General features: G+C 30.2%; 1 protein-coding gene across 7 annotated transcripts in view; it reads left to right on the plus strand.

Moving 5' to 3' along the window:
* Positions 1 to 17,314, plus strand: part of Pde11 (Phosphodiesterase 11) — a 589,461-nt gene that overhangs the window by 379,696 nt on the left and 192,451 nt on the right. Inside the window, exon 1 of one of the 7 annotated variants that reach the window (XM_085820853.1) lies at positions 6,829 to 7,613. The exons of the other annotated variants lie outside the window; for them this stretch is intronic. The gene's annotated coding sequence lies outside the window, so the exon portion shown is untranslated. Of the gene's footprint in view, positions 1 to 6,828; positions 7,614 to 17,314 lie in introns of those variants that run through there. 7 annotated transcript variants of the gene reach the window in all.

The raw sequence follows: 17,314 nt of genomic DNA on the forward strand, positions 1-17,314 counted from the left end.
TTATATTATATATTAACCAGTTTCCAAACTTATGTCTACTTCAATACGTCATAACTTAATGTTCGTATCAGTTACACACCTAATGATGTGTGTTCGTATTATTGTTGCAGTTATCCACAGAGCAGGCGAGTCACATCAGTTCAGGCAGTTGATAGTTCTGTAAGGATTATGTTAATTTTATTAACAGTTAAATTTTGAGTTAAACTTCCTTTCCTATCGATACTTAATTTCAACGTATGACTTCCGGCCAGAACGTCGTTTTAGAATCACGTCTGAATGCTAATGAGGAAGAGCGGTATTTAACCGCGAAGTTCTTCTGTCTTAGTGATAGAGATACTAGATATTCTGGCTGCACGCGTCCGCCTTTTTAGGCTACTCTCTCGTAAGCTATTATTACGCTCGGCTGTACTTTAGGCCCTTGATAGCTTCGCAGTCAATTAGCGTTAAGGGGCCAACTCTTTTAGGATTTCTATAGCTTCGGCTATATCTTAGTTAAGATTAGTTTAGTTTGATTCTTAGTCTCTTAAGTTCAAGCCGAAGTGTCGGCTTTATTGTACAACTCCAAGACGGAGTTTTATTAAACAATAGTTGGAATAATAAAGGATTATTTCACCCTTCTTACTTGTTTTTTTCTATCTCACGAACTCAAGCGATTATTTGTTTACTAGTTAGCATTCTTCACTTTCATCTGTAACTTAGAAATACACAGTGGAGAATCCTAGAATTGGCGCCCGAAAATTTTTCAACGGACCATGTCGTTAGAGTCCGGGAAGTTTACGTTGACCCCTCCGACCATTCAGGTCCCTCAGACGGCCGCGAATCCAATGGAAAGATTTAGATTCATCCTGGAAACGATGCGTGCTGCTATTAAGCCAGCCGCAACATTTGATGGTAAAGGTTCAGTGATGACCTTCCTGGAGCAACTGGACCTGCATTTTACTTTATACCCAGTAAACCAGCTGCAGAAAGTCACCACCGCTACAACAAACCTAAGAGGTCAAGCTATCAACTGGTATAAAGGAATTGGAAAGTGTCTGTTGGGGACCACAGGTTCACGTACAGCTGGGAAAATTTCAAGTCTGCATTATCAAAAGCATTACCAGTTGTTAAAGACTGTGCGAAGCTAGAATCGGAATTGTTTAGCAAATATCAAAGCAGTTTCTAGGATTTGACGGAGTTCATTCTAAGAAAAATCCAAATATTTAATTTATTATACGGGAATAGGTCAAGATTATATCAACTCAAGATTTTCTCGAAGACTGTAACCCGCAAACATTAGAAGATCTATTTCAGCTTACGGTGAAGTTGCAAAGCAGAAGGAACTCGGAGAAAGCGCGTGCGAACCAGTTTGGCCAACATTCAAGGTTTACTTCTCAGAAGAAACCGCAAGTTCAGAAAAATGCGTATCTGCAGACGGAAAAAGGTGAGACGTCCAATAGCAAAAGCTCGGATAAATCTAAGGGTGGCTGATACAAAAATCAGCGAAAAGAGGGGGGCGGGGAATCAGAATTCAAACGAAAACCGGTGATGGAGAAGGGGGAACGGTCATCGATTTGGAAGAAAAGCCCCTCAGAAATTCGTTTAAATATAGTGGTGGTGCAAAATCTAGCCATGCTTGAGATATATATTCTTGTAAAATAATGTACCGACCACTGCCCACCTGGACACCGGGGCACAGTGTTCATTTCTATCAGAATAGTTTTTTAAGAAACATTTTCGTCGTTGACTGGTGTTCCAACAATATAAACCACATAGTCTAAAAATACTATTATTTCATCAATGTTAAGTTCAGAAAGTATATATAAATGAGAAAGATGTATAACCGATATTTTAACTTAGGATGGCTTGCATATATTGCTTTAAATAGCTTTAACATTGCGCTTTACACAATTCTGCTTTAACATTCTGCTTTACACAATTTTATCATTCTACATTTAGTTTCTTAAAATGTTATTCACATTTTAGCCAATTATTTTATTTTTGGAATCGCAAGAATCAAATATCATAAGATTAAAAAGCTTTAAATTAAAAAAAAAAAAAAAAATACTAAATTTTATGCAAAAATTTATTTTTTTCTTCTTAATGGCTTGCTCTTTTTCTTCAGGAATTCTGCAAGTATATTAAAACGCATCCAACTTTTCGAAACATTTTGGTGTTTCTGACATTCATTTTAAATAAAGTTATCGCCTTTCATTTCATAAAGGCCCACAAGCGGCCGAGCGGTAAAGTCGCTGAACTCTGATAGTTCGAATCCCGGCGGACGGGCTGGTTGCATGGGCGTTTTCGTGGTTTTTCTCATCGTAACGTGTATGCCAGTTGGTTTCCCTTAGAAAGTTCTTCACAAAGGGATCCCTCCTTTTAGGGCAGATAGCCCTGCTTTGCCGTAACTTAATAATCCAATTCAATCCAATCATTTTATCAATAATCCAATCCAATCCAATCACTTTATCAGTACTTGGTCTGAGCCTTTATCAGTCTTTAGAGGCTAAGCATTTTAAGGCATGAGATGAAAGGAAAAACTGGTTTCATCAAGAGAGAAAACGTCTTTAGGTGACATCCGCATAATTCCTTGAAGTATTCTGAAAGTATATTCAAAAGCATCCAACTTTTCGAAACATCCTGATATTTTTAACAGCCGAATTCCCCTTCAAATTTTTGCTTACTTTTCTCCCTAATTTTCTTCTTTCTTTCTACATTTATTTTGAGTGCTGACCACAAGAAAATTAAGATTTTTCGATTGTTATACTTTCATAAATTTTGCATTCTTGTAATTTTTTTTAAATATCAATTACATCAACTGCGTTTCAGTTGAAGACAGCTTTTCATTTTCTAGGCTATTTTAACTATAAATAAAGTTTAAAGCAAAGTCCAAAGGATAAATATTTTAATTAAAAGAGTTTTTCTTAAATGACAAGGAAATAAAACAATCCAGCAATGTTTATTCTGTACCACTGAGTAAGCCGATTATTATCTCGGCTACAAACAATCTAAATCATATTAAAGATTATAATTTTTATACAATCTATAACACGAGAGAAAATCAGCTACTTAAAACATTCTTTCGAAGAGAATTAATGTAAAAATTTATACTTATATATATAATTTTTAAAGCTGGGGCATGACCCAAACTATCAACGTCCTGTTTGCTTAAAAACATTGTGAACCTCAAACGAACTTTCTCAGTTTTAGACAATTCAATTTAAATGTAGTCAAAGTAAAGAAGCAGACGATAACACGGCGAAGGTAAAAATTTACTCTTAAAAATATTTTTGAAAAAAAGGGGGTGGAGAAGAAAAAAAGAAATTAAAGCAAAGTTAAAAATTTGAATAATACCATCTATAATTTTAAAAATAGGGTAAAAGTTTACATTTGGTTGCCCCTTGTTTTTTGGCGATTCTTTTTTGACGCCAAGATCGGTGCTAGGAAGACATAATTTCAAGATGGCCGCTACACAAAACCAAAATAAAAAGTCAAAGAATTGCATAAACTCTGTGTCCATGTACACATCGATCTGTTTTCACTTAAAAAAACATCCCAGAATTGCACAAACTAGGCATTGCGCACTGTTTAAATTTGTCCATGTACACATCAATCTATTTTTATTTAAAAAAATTCAGGGGACTAAAGCAAAGTTACACTATCATGGTAACTAGAAATAAGATTTCATCTCCAAAGTTTTACAAAAAACTGTCGCTAATCGAAGGGGCACCCAATTCTACACTAGAGCCAAAAATAGTTTTTTATAGTATTAATAAATATTTATTACGCATCATTTAGGAAAAAAATATATAATCAATTCTCAATTCACAAATATATATTCAAATTTATTTGAAACTTAAGGTTAAAAATAGCTATGGCAATTCACCGTAACAAAAATTCATAAACCACATTCGGCGTTATTATCGCTCAAAAAAAATTGCCAAATTCCAAAACGCGAAAATATGTAAATCCGTGTATATCTTAGAAAATTTTGAATAAAAAACTAATTTTTTTACAGGTATGCTTAGAACTACACCTACTTGAAGATCATGGTAAAAATTTTATAGGTTGTAATTAAAAACATTTTTCAAAAAATTTATAAAAATTATTTAAAAATAGAAATTTTAAAAATAAAACAAAAATAGGTGAATTTTATTTGGAATGAACCTAAATTTCGAAATGTGAAAGGAAAAAATCAAAAAAGTTTAATAAAAAAATAGATATTAGTAAATGTATGCCAAATTCAATTAACATTGAGGAGCTGAAATTTTGAGAGCTAATGTTTTTTAAAACTACTCGTACGATTCTTAGAAAACTTGGAAGTCTGGCATAATTTGAGTCGTAGAATCGAAATATGTAAAAAAATTGGTATGTTAAAATTTAAATCTGTGAAAGTTGCTTTTATAACTGATATTATCACAGGAGAAGCTATTATGGGAATCTAACAAGCTGTGCAAAGCAATAATACTATTTTTCTATTAATGGAATTAATTAATAAATAAATTTTGAAATTTATACAATATTTAAACATTTTAATTAAAAAGAAATTACTTTTATTTTTAAAAACAAAATATGCTCATTTTTATTTCCATCTGTTCCTCTTAATATTTTAAAGTACTTTTATTTTATTGAGTATATTATATTTTAGAAATAATTGAGTACAATTATTTCTAAATATTGAATTTTGGATTAGAATCAATGTTTGATTAAGGAATATTATCATACCATGACGTAAGATAGAAGATCGCCGATAAGCAAATGTCAAATAAATGTATTCTGTAATCTATTTACACTCGACGACATAATATTGCGCGTTAATATATTTTTGGATGTTGATTCATAATGATTTGATCATGCTTTACGGGGTGTAATTGGCCAATTTCGATGCACTTCGATATAAAATCAAAATCAATCTCAGACAATTTCCTTTATTTTACCCAAGAAGATGCTACAATCACTTTTATTTTACTATCCCATGCCCACTTAACAGAGCTAATATGTGAAGTATGACCTCGTTCCTTTGAAGCGAAAGGAATTGTGTAGAATTTTCTTGGAGCATAATATTTATGTAAAAGCTGCAGTGGAGGCATCAGTATACAATTATTGTATTGTATAAAATGTTTAAATGCCCGTATAGAATGCTAATATTTCAGTATACAACATCAACAAAAGTTTCTATTAAGGTCATGACGCCGCGCTTCTGGGGTGCCAAAGAGTTCTCGCGTTGTACAGTTGCGGATTCCAGAACGATACTTGGATAATCCTAGTAAACCACCCGCGTATTCGGTTCCGCTCTCACCTGTCACCTTCAACCTGTACTGCAGTTTTCTGTTTTTATGTCTAGGTTTTCAAGCTCAGAGTATAAAGCTTTCAGTCATTTGGCCGCCATCTTTAGCAAGAATCTATAATTTTTAATCTGGAATAAAATCTTTTGACGTTATATAATAATTAAAACAAAGATTATTATAATTTGTTACGAAACAGCAATAAAATGACTTTCAATTATTTTTGTCAAAAAAAAAAATTAATTAATTAAAGGATAGCACTTCTGTAGAAATCTTGCTTTAAATGTCGATACCGAAAATGCAAGACGACATGTATTTGCTCTCAAATTTAATGTTACACTGGTAAAATTGATTATTGAACAGGTTTTAATACGTATCAAGTAATAAGCAATCTGAAGACGTTAGCAACTATTTTTTCCATTACTTTGCCCAAAAGTATAAACTGATTTTTCTCCGACTTCCTAAAAAATAGCTAGAATAGGTTACATTTTCACTGCAATTTTGTCTTGAACTTTCCTGTCTTAAGCGCACCTGCACACCTTTCATACTTCAAGTGCGTAACTCGCAGTCTAGTTCAGTAAGAGAAACGTTTTGCTATGTCTGTTATTAATATTTATCTTCTACTCCACAAAGGATCAGTTCGAATATTCGTAGAATTGCAGATATTATTACAGTCATTTACTGGTAGAGAATCTTTACTTGCAAATTACCTGGCCTGAAGACTAAATATTTTAAAAATGATACCTAAAATGTTACTGCGAATAAAACAGTGTTCCTTTAAAAACTTAACATGCAAGAAAATTCACTATTGGGCAGTATTAGATGTTTGACTTTATTTACAATTTAATCAATCTTATGCTACGAATACTGAGCATAGCATCGAAAGGTATGATGAGTGATATTATTACTTCATCTATAATAATAAAAGCAAGAGTAATGTGTCTGTCTGTCTGTCTGTCTGTCTGTCTGACCGAGCTCTCCAGCCAAATCTATCGCACGCAGGGACCTGGAATTTTTTATACGGAAGCACAAAGGGGCTGGCCACCAGACCTCGAAGCCCGATTTTCGATTTTTGAATTAGAAAAATTTTTAAAAAATTATTTATAATTAATTAATCACGGTTTTTTTGACTCACTGATATTATTATTTGTTTTCAAATAACGTTCGATTGTAACAATTGATTTCTTTATTCTAGCGTTAGTTTGCTGTTTTGACGATACATTAAATCGATTAATTACAATTCATTTCTTTTTTGTAGCTTGTGGGGGGGGGGAAGAGAGAGAGACAGTCTACATGTCCTACACTACTATTCCTGCGCTATTCACTTATCTGCATTTTCTAAATGCACGGCAACGCCGGGCGGGTACACCTAGTATATAATAAGTATGCATGCATATTTCGATGCTATGCTGTACGCTCGCAGCTTAGGTTTGCACATAACCTAAGATTTGTTAAACGGGAAATAAAGCCAAATTTCCAATTCTGCATAATTTTGGATTTTCTTGCACTTTCACGTTTACGACTACGATGTACCATATAAATACATCTTCTTTCTTTTTCTTTCTATCAGTTCTTTCGTTTCAGCTTCTCTTCTATTAAAGCTTTTTTTGATAATTGTCTATTCTGTTTGGTGGTTGTAATATTGCCAAAAAATAATAATTTAATTTTTACATTTATCTGTCTGGACTGTGTTAAAGTAAAGTTCAAGGCCATATAAATGGAAGTTCTTACACTCTTCTTCAGCTGTGTTAAACCGGAATCACGCAAATCGATGTCGACGGTTAAGTCAAGGGTTAGTAGCTACAAAAGCAGCAATCATAAAATCAGCTCGCCCACCTGAAGAGTTTTTTTGACAGGATTTACTGAGAAATAGCCAGAAAACTGGATTACTAAGTGAAATAACTTTGCCTGAAGGTATTGTTATCACGTTTAATCAGCTCCTACTGTATTCTGAAATAATTTACTAAGCAGAGTACATCATTCTGGAAACCAAAATGACCGCTGAAAAGCAAGAAGTTCCTCCTACGCATGAACTATAAATTAGTATATGCAAGGCCATAGTTTGAAGTTGCCTTACAACAGGTAAGCCTTTCAAAGGCATTCATTCTGAAGAGAAGTCTCACAAGTGGTGGATTATTCTGTGTTTTTATTAAAGTGAGTTTATAAATCGCATCGGAGACGTTAGCAACAAATAGCAAGAAATTAATTTTACAGTATATTAAGTTGGCTTTTTAAAAAGTCTTGCAATGATGGTAGACAAGTTTCTTGATTTGTTTAGAAATGTTTGTTCAGATATGGAGTTAATATTTCGTTTAAAGTCTCAGCCATCGTAGAACTATTACCACCCGTGTAAGTAATATTTTCTGATTTTGAAATGTATAATATAAATTTTATTGTAACGACTGCTTTTTTTATTATGATAAATTTATATATTGGCTGTTGTTTATCAGAAGTGTACAGAGTCTCACAAAATTTATTGGATTCGTTTAGATTATGAAATAATATCAGAAACATTAAATGCATTACGTTAAATCTACAAATAGTGTATACTTTATCAAATCTTCTGTTTACGCTAAATATTTTTCCCGAAAATAATATATCAAATTTTAATTAATCTTATATTAGAAAAGACTAAAAGAAGAAAATGTGTATGGCATGGTTTAAACTGATCAATGTTTAACAATGTGTGTAAACGAAACATTGTGTACAATGAAACTTTTGATGAATTTTATGAGTTGATTTATTGCCTGTTGCTTATCAGAAGTGTACAGTGTCTCACAAAATTTATTGGATTCGTTTCGATTATGAAAATAATATCAGAAAGTGTAAATGCGTTACGGTAAATCTATAAAGAGTGGATAACTTTACCAAATCATCTTTTTACAGTAAATATTTTTTCCCGAAAAAAATGTATCAAATTTTAATTAATCTTATCTTAGAAAAGACGAAGAGAAGAAAGTGTATATGGCATGGGCTAAGCTGATAAATGTTTAGCAATGTGTGTAAACGAAACATTGTGTATAATGAAATTTTTGATGAATTTCATAATTTATAATGTTAACATTACTGCTCATTATTGCGCAAAGTTTGAGTTATGTTGTAAAATAAGACAATAAAATAATCGATTCACATTCATTTAATATTTATTTAATATCATTTTATTTAATTTAATCTTATCGCCATGTCTCAAAATATATATGCAAATTTTAAGATGGATTTAATTTCTGCTATTTAAGTGTACCGTTCTCATTCTCATGCAATTCATACCGTAGAGAGTTTATTCGATTCATTAGAGAATCGAGTGCGTACTGGTAAAACCATACAGCTCAAAAGTGATTATAAAAATTGTGTTCCAAAAGGTAATCAGGCAGTTGGTGTTGTATTATATGAAAATTATAAGGCTTAGAAATACTTATAATATTTTTTGAATAATTACTAGTTTTCAAACTAATGTGTAATCTTTTCGGTATGAAATTCAACTAGATATTTAATTATTTCTATCTTACTATTTTTCCCGTTAACCTCCATTACTGATTTCAGTTTTTATTCTTTCTCTTCGAATTTTATTGATTTTTATATTGCAATATTGTCATTTAAGTACTATATAATCCATTTTTAAGCAAAACACAGACACATGCATATATATATAATTTTCTAAATATTACTTAGTTACGAATTTATAAATTGGAATTTATTTAGACTTCAAATTGTAATTCATTTACTTTATTGGCTTTCTTAATTTGTATTTCCCTTTAACTATAATTATGTTGTATATATATATATATTGCTTAAAGATGGATAGTGAGGGCATATTTTGAGTATTTTAGAACAAATAAGCAGGAAGCAGAATCACACTCACATAGCAATATATTTGAAGCCCCTCTCGTGATAGCATTTGGAATCATATTGCATGTTAAATATTTGTGCGCACGATTATGTTTTCATTTTAAAATGTCAATATATTTCTAAAATGCACCTAAAATGATCACACTGGAAACGTATGCCCAATTCTTAACTCTTTTTGCAGCATGTTCGACTATTTGAGCTTAGTTTCATTTCTGAAATCTTTCCTTGAGTCTTTATCCTTAACAAAAAAGTAATTGCCCTAATCAAAGATTTTAATAAGTTTCTGTCGCTTTATTTCAGCATTTGAAATTTATATTTCTCAGAAATTTTGAGAACGAAAGTTCAGTCTCCTTCTTTCACTGATACAAATGATTTTCGTTCCCACCAGCCAATGCATCCAGTACTTTGCAATACTTCTCTTTATAGCCCAGGATTAGCAGATGGCTTGCATTTTTAATAACATTTTGCTTCACGTCTAAAGAGTACACACTTCTCTAAATTTTAATATTTTAACAACGTTACATTTCATTCCACAGATAACTTTGATGGTCTTCTAATTTTTCCATTACTTTGAATTCTGCCATAGTTTGAGTAAAAGTTCATTATATCAGAAATTGTTAAGTAGTATAAACCAGTGATTCTCAATCGGTGGTAAGCAGGAGACAGATAGTTGGTACGCAAAGAAACAAAGTATTTTTAACTATTTAATTCAAAAATTAAATACCGTAACATTATGTTTAAGTTTTTTTCTCTAACGCTCGTAAAGTTATGCAATGTGAGCTTTGTTCAATGTCAATAGCTGCTTATAGACTTTAGCAAATAATCCACTTTATTTTCACAATTAAAATTTGCCATAAATGATGCTGTTTAAAAGGACTTATAGAAATGGATGTAGTATTTAATAGAAAATAAAAATAAGTTCCTATAAAAATAATAGTATCTCGTTAATTTTTTTACAGTTAATCGATTTATTAGCATGTCTATACTTTTATGTCGTAACCATTTCCGGCCTCATATTGCCTCTTTTTCAATTAGAATAATTTTAAAGCCAATTTGCTATCTCTAACTTCAGATATTTTATCTTCTTGTTGCTTTGCGTTCCTTACTTTTTTACGTGATTTGAGAATATCATCGTTTGTTTTTAAAGAACACTTAACATATTGTGCATTTAAATATTTGTGAAAAAATAATAAAACAAATTCATGTTTTTTTCAAAATGGAAAAATGGCTAGGATTGACTAAGCGGAAGAATGATTCACAGGTAATGGATCCAGGACAATCTACTAGCACTAAGAATATTGGAAAGAAAAGAAAAATTGTTGAGATTATGAGACTGACGCGCTGCCTACTGCGCTACCGAGGCTTTTTATAGAAAATATAATGAAACTTATTTATCATTTCGTTTGACTTGGAATGAAGATGAAATGAACCGTTAACGTCAATGTACTGTTTGCGGGGTAACTGTTATCCAATCAAAGTGTAAAACCATCGTTTCTTAAAAGACATCTCTAATCTAAGCATGCAAATTTAAAGGCTAAATCTGAAGAATATTTTAAGAGGAAGTTATCGTAGTTCAAATATAGTAAACAAGTAATGAAAGGTTTTGTTACTTCAAATGAAAATGCTTTGGAACCTAGTTATTTAATAAGCCTAAGAATTGCTAAGACTGGGCAGGCTCACACTATTGGAGAAAACCTTGTATTACCAGCAGCTAAAGATATCGTTTTAACAATTCAAGAAAAAGCGGCTAATGAACTTAATAATATTACTTTATCAAATTATACAGTAAGTCAACGAATTTATGAAATGACAAATTCTATAAAAGAGACACTTATTCAAAAAATAAAACACACGGAGTAACACAGGGAGTATTTCGCATTGCCGTTGGATAAAAATACTGATATAACGAATTTGCTCAATTATTAGTTTGCATACCTTTCGAAGAAGAAAAACGAATCGGCGAAGAGTATTTATTTGTGAATCTCTTCATGATAGTGCAACTGCAAATGAAATTTTCAAAGTAATTGACAATTTTGTATCTGAGAATGATATTTCTTGGAATAAGTGCTTTGCCGTATGCAGTGACGGAGCTCGGGCTTTAACAGGGAAACATTTCGGGTTATTTCTCAAAGAAAGTCACGCCTGAAACTAAATTTACTCACTGCTCCATTCATCGCCAGGCTTTAGTAGCCAAGACAATCCCCGAAAAACAGAAAATCGTTTCGAATTAAGCTGTGAAAATTCTTGATTTTATTAAAAGCTCAGCTTTAAATTCAAGAATATTTACGATTTTATGTCAAGTGTTGGGGAGTGATAAGGTAGTTATCCAGAGGCAAAGTTTTAAATCAACTTTTTGAACTTCGATCAGAAATTCAAATTTTCATCTCTGATTCAAAATTTGAATTGCAGAAACGTTTATTTAATGGATTATGGTTGGCGCATTTAGCATATTTTGCTGATATTTTTGGAAAGTTAAACGAAATAAATTTAGGATTACAAGGACAACGTGTTAATTTGTTTAACATTAGAGATAACATAATTGCAATGATAAACAAATTCGAACTAATGATCGAAGAATTGGATAATATTTTATGCTTTTCACCACTTTTAGAAAGTTTTCTAACAGAAAATAATTTGAAAATAAAAGAAGAATTAGCAACCGACATTAAAAATCTTTGCTTTTCATTGATAAATAATTTCAACATGTATTTGCCCGAGGATTATGAAGAAGGAAATTGGATTAGAAATCCACTTTCTTCAAATGTACCTGAAATTTTATCTCGTGAAGAAAAGGAAAAACTGATAGAATTTTCCTGTGATCTAATTCTAACTGATGATTTCAGAAATAACACATTTGTTAACTTTTGGCTGAACCGATAAAAAGAATTTAAAGGTATTTCAAATAAAGCTATTAAATTTTTCTTGCCTTTTCGCACAAACTATTCGTGTGAACAAGAATTTTCTTTTATGTTATATTTAAAAAATAAATGCATAACAAAATTAAAAAAGGATCATAATTTTCGGTTAAAACTAAGTGAAATAAGACCAGACACAAAGAAATTTGTCGCTCTTAAATAGGCCTAAATTTCACAATAATTTTAGAATTAAAGTATTACAACTTAAATTTTGAAAATTAAAATAGTAACCTATTTTTATCTAATAACTTTATATGTGTATATTAATACAAATAGCAAATAGATGTGCAAATAGCAAGATATTTTTTAACATTTCTGTTGAGAAATTGAAAACAAAATCGTTGTAAAATGTAGTGGTGGTACAAAAGTTTTAAATTTTTTGTTTAGATGAACACGCATTAGTCATAAGGTTGAGAACCGCTGGTATAAACTATTCATTTACACAATTTTGTTGCATATTTTAGTTTTCATAATAACAAATTCAGAATTATTTTACTAGTTTCTTATCGTGTAAGCTTCCTTGAAAACGTCATACTAGCATAACGTTAAAAGATATTTTTTAGATTATTCTATTTAGAAATTCAATAAAATCATTTTAATGTTATTTATTGCTTCGATGCAAACTAATCTCATAAGCTTCCATAATGTATTTTTGCAGATCATTTTGTTTTCATTCTCATTTCGCAAATATCTGTGACATAACATTCTCCTCCAGCGGGAAGATGTTAATTTTTAAGCTCTATATTTTATATTTGCAAAATGCGTTTAGTGAAAAAACAAAATAAATAAACGCATATATCATAAGTAATTGTTAGAATAAATTAGTATCACTTTTGCATAGTGAAACTCGGCAACGTCAAAAAACAAACGAGTGTCAAACGATATTTTGCTAAGAGAGGATTCTATCTATTTTAGAGGAAATTAAGAAGTCTTAAAAGATTTTGTATTAGCGTTGTACATGTGCTTCGTTCTTTTTCAGCTTCTTCATATTTTGAAATATACTCCTAATATCAATGCCTAATAGGTGAGCCTGAAGACATTTAAAACTTATAAATGAGTCTCTTATGAGTTCTTTTTTCAACACTTCAATTTAAATGTTTGTAAATACTGTTAATTTTGATTTGTGTTCTATTTGAGTTAAGCAAACTCTCTAACTTGTTAAATAAAGATGTCATAGTTTTTCAAAGTTACAATTCTTTAATAAAACTTTGCTAAATAGAGGATAGTATACTCAAACGCATTAGCTGTGTTAAATGCACGATATATCCCTAATTAAATCACCGGATTTATTTTAAGCATTTTCAACTTTTTACACTATTTTGGAAGTATAGTTTCTGATAACTTTTATGAGAAATTTTGATATTTATTTGAAGAGAATCTTAGAATGGGAAGTATTCTTCTCAAGAAATTTAGACATCGAATTGCTTAGTTTTAAATATATATTTAATCTGGTTTCATGTTTTTACTATTTAGTTTTAATATTCTGTGATTTGTTTTGATTTCAATTACAACGACGAGTTTAGTATCATATTAATGTTAAACGAAAGTTTATAACGATAAATACAGTAGAACTATATATATTTGTAGTAGCGACACTTCAGTCTTTTAGGATATAAAAAATCCTGTTAAACACTTGGTTTTATAAATAGTCTGTTCTTAATTTTAGAAAAATGCATATTTGTAATGATGCAAATGAGATCATTTTCTTTTATACTCTTTATTTACATAAATATTATGCAGTTAAAATATAAAACAAATTTTTTGGGAAATGTCTTACAAAAATTATTCGTAGTCAAGGTTTATTACGTACAGCGTTAAAAGTATCTTTCATCAGTTATATTTATGCAGCACATTATCCGATCGATTTATTATAAAGTACAACAATTAGATAATAAAACAGAGCTTTTTACTGTTTGTCAAAACGGGTAGAAAGCATATAGTTCTGCTATAAACTGTAACCCTTTATGTATTAGGAAATAATATATTCGTAAAACTATAATCGGATTGATTTATTATGATTGCATTAATCATAGTTTTTCTTAAGTGACAAAAAGGTTTTAAAGTATGTAGTTATGTTATAAAATATTACAGTTAATATATAGTAAAACTATATATTGGATCGATTTATTGTAATCACATCAATTAGATGATGAAATACAGCTTTTTCTATTCATCAAAATGGTTATAAAGCAGACAGTTTTGCTATAAACTATAGCAATTAATATATTAATTAAACTAGAATAAAGGGTACTTTTCCGTTTCGCCGGCGCAAATCTCGCCAAGCAGACTTCATTAGCGACATCATACAGTATACACATAAAAAATATTTTAAAAAAATGTTAGTTCTAAAAATTCTTTTTTTTTTTTTTTTTTTTGAAGGCATAAATATTTTAATATCGCTTAAAATTTTATAAAAATCCAATAAATAAAGACAATAAATTTGTAAAAAGACATTAATTTGAGAATTTACTATGCTTTCATGGTTCAACATCCTGATTCGCCGGTTCATATCACGTGATTCCAAGCGACCTCATCTCACGTAAACTACTCTACAAAAATCTAATGCTCTCAGTAATTGCCTACATTAATTTCAAGTTAAATCTTAATTTGGAACACAAGTTTAAGTGCAAGAAATATTTCAATGCGTACGAATAGCTTGCTCAGAAATTATGTAAAACTGCAGTACTTTACTTCGCTAATGCATTTCATTAGAATTGATGAATTTAACCCTTGACTTTACCTATTCTATATTTTCGGCTTCGGGTAAGCGCTGTGATTGCATCCTAATTGAGTTAATTACCGAAAATGGCGTTAGACATAAAACTGAACTATCTGATAAAAATTCTATGTAATTATATGCCAGTATTGAAAGAAACAATCAATCTGATAAGAAAAAGCTGCGACTTGTTTTGAAAATGTCGCGTAAAAGGTTACCAGCGAGAATATTCCGTTTGGCATCGGTTGTACCATTATTGGCGACTTTATCGCTTGCACCGGCAAAACGGAAAAGTACCGAATAAGGATACAAAATGTGAATAAGTGCGTGGTTTGCTTTTAAATCGTTCAGTTTGGGAAGAAATGTACTGTTTTAATTTAATAATCAAATAAAAGTTCTTATGCCATGCAGAATGGAAGCGCTGCTTAAAATTGTCAGTTTACTGATGGTGATCGTAATAAGAATTAAATATCTACAGCTACGCGAAGTGGAATTGACCAAGCCACCTACATGATTAATACCTATGATAACGTAAAATAGCGTGAAAAGTAGAATTAAGAGCGTTTAGTGTGAAACATTGTTATATTTTTGTATGAGTAAAGTACAGAATATATTTCATTCGGAAACATTAAGCAGGAAAAATGATTTATTGGTTTTACATTAACTTCTCTCTTACACATTATACGATGCTCATCTCACACAACAGTGATATGCTCTATTCCTCTCAGTTTCTGCCCTTAACTAATCGTAAAGCGACACTCAGACATTGCCTAAGTCAAAAGTATTCATTATCATCAGAATTATGTTAATTGCAATTCTAAGAAAATTAATTTTAAGATATTCAAATTGAAACTATTCGAGACTAAACTGATTAAGTGTTGTCAATTTACGTAAATAATTTTAACTTTTGTTTGTATAAATTCCAAATAAATAAAAGAATGAGTTAAATTTTATTTACATCGTCTCCAAAAGTGAACAATATTTTTTTATTTTTATTGCACTAAAATAAGGTAGAGACATTGCTTTTTATTTGCCTAAAAAGGGAACATAACGAACTATAAACCAGGGCAATATGATATTTTCATTAATTAAAGTAATTAAATAATAAAGTTCTTACATTTGTGTGGGTTGTATTATTTTTTACAAAACGAAACTTTAAAAATACTTAAATTTAAAAATATACTTAATTTTACTTCTCTTTAAAAAACTATTCAGAATAGTTGAAATTCCTTATATTTGGGTCCAGATTGTTTAACGTTTCACTGCACATGTACAGTAATCCTTTTTCTGAAAATTTTGCGTATTTTCATAGGGCTGGCAAAGACATATTTTCAACTAAATTTTTTGATTTGCATTAATTTTAATAGAAAACTCACAAACTATTTCAAATTGCAATGCATTGGTTTTAAAAAACGCATTGATAATTTTTCATTGAAACATAAAATCAAAGCCAAGTTACCAGCTTTAAAAAATGTAAGAAATGCAAGATGGTGAAATTAAAAAGCTTTAAATGCTTTTTAATTTCACCATCCGTTTTATACCTTTTTAAATAAAAGTTATTCATTGCATTTAATATATTTCGTATTTAAAGCAATAAATATCATTTAGCAAAATTTTAAAATGCCATTTGAGAATTTTCTTTATACATATTATGATAGTGTACATATTTAGTAAATAAGAACAATTCCATATGATACTCGCTTTGATATCACTCATACACTCTTATTAGTAAGCAAATGAGGAGACTTGCATACTCTACTAGACATGTAAACTCTGCTAACTAATATTTTGTAACCATTTTCTATATTAAGCAGTGTTGTCTTTTTTTTAAAAAACTGATTTATTCATACAAAATTATGTATGTATGTATTATAGCAAAGGTAAACTGTAGAGATTTTAGAATCCTTTTCCAGAAGAAAATCTTTATTTTGTGTGAAGATAGCTATAAAACATTTGCCTTCATCTTCTAATTTTTTACATTTGTCATAATTTCTAACGTTGTATCTAATGTAAAGTACCTTCTTTTATCTTCTTTCTAGCAAGATCCATATTATATGGCATAATATATTTAGAAATATAATAACAAATTTAAGTTATGTCCTCACAAAATCAAAATATTTACAGTAATGCTAATTTTCTTTTATTAACAAAACTCTGTAGCTAATAGAAAAAAATTCTTTTTAGCAAACGTCTGTATGGTAGATTAGCTTATATCTATATTATGTAATATCAAAATAGCAAACAAACCATGCAATCAACATCAGTAGATTCGCCGGCAACTTAATCTGATGAAAGTAACTACCTTTATTTCACAAATGATCTACATATTTAAATTGGCTCACTTATAACACGACTGTTTTCGAAAATATTTTATAAGAAGCAAAAAATGCTTTCACACTTAAGACAGCTTTACACATGTGAACTTAATGTGTAAAATTTGATACATATCTACAAGAAACGTAATTAGCTCTTTTTTGTAACTTCAGTTCTCTGCTAATGTATAAATTTTACAATTTCTGAGCATTTCATTTTAATTTCTCTAAAAAAGAAATTTTACTTTGTATTTTTCGAGA

Source organism: Stegodyphus dumicola, chromosome 7, assembly GCF_044657685.1.
Source record: "Stegodyphus dumicola isolate Sdum_Otavi_A_Nest chromosome 7, ASM4465768v1".
Taxonomy (NCBI): Eukaryota; Metazoa; Arthropoda; class Arachnida; order Araneae; family Eresidae; genus Stegodyphus; species Stegodyphus dumicola.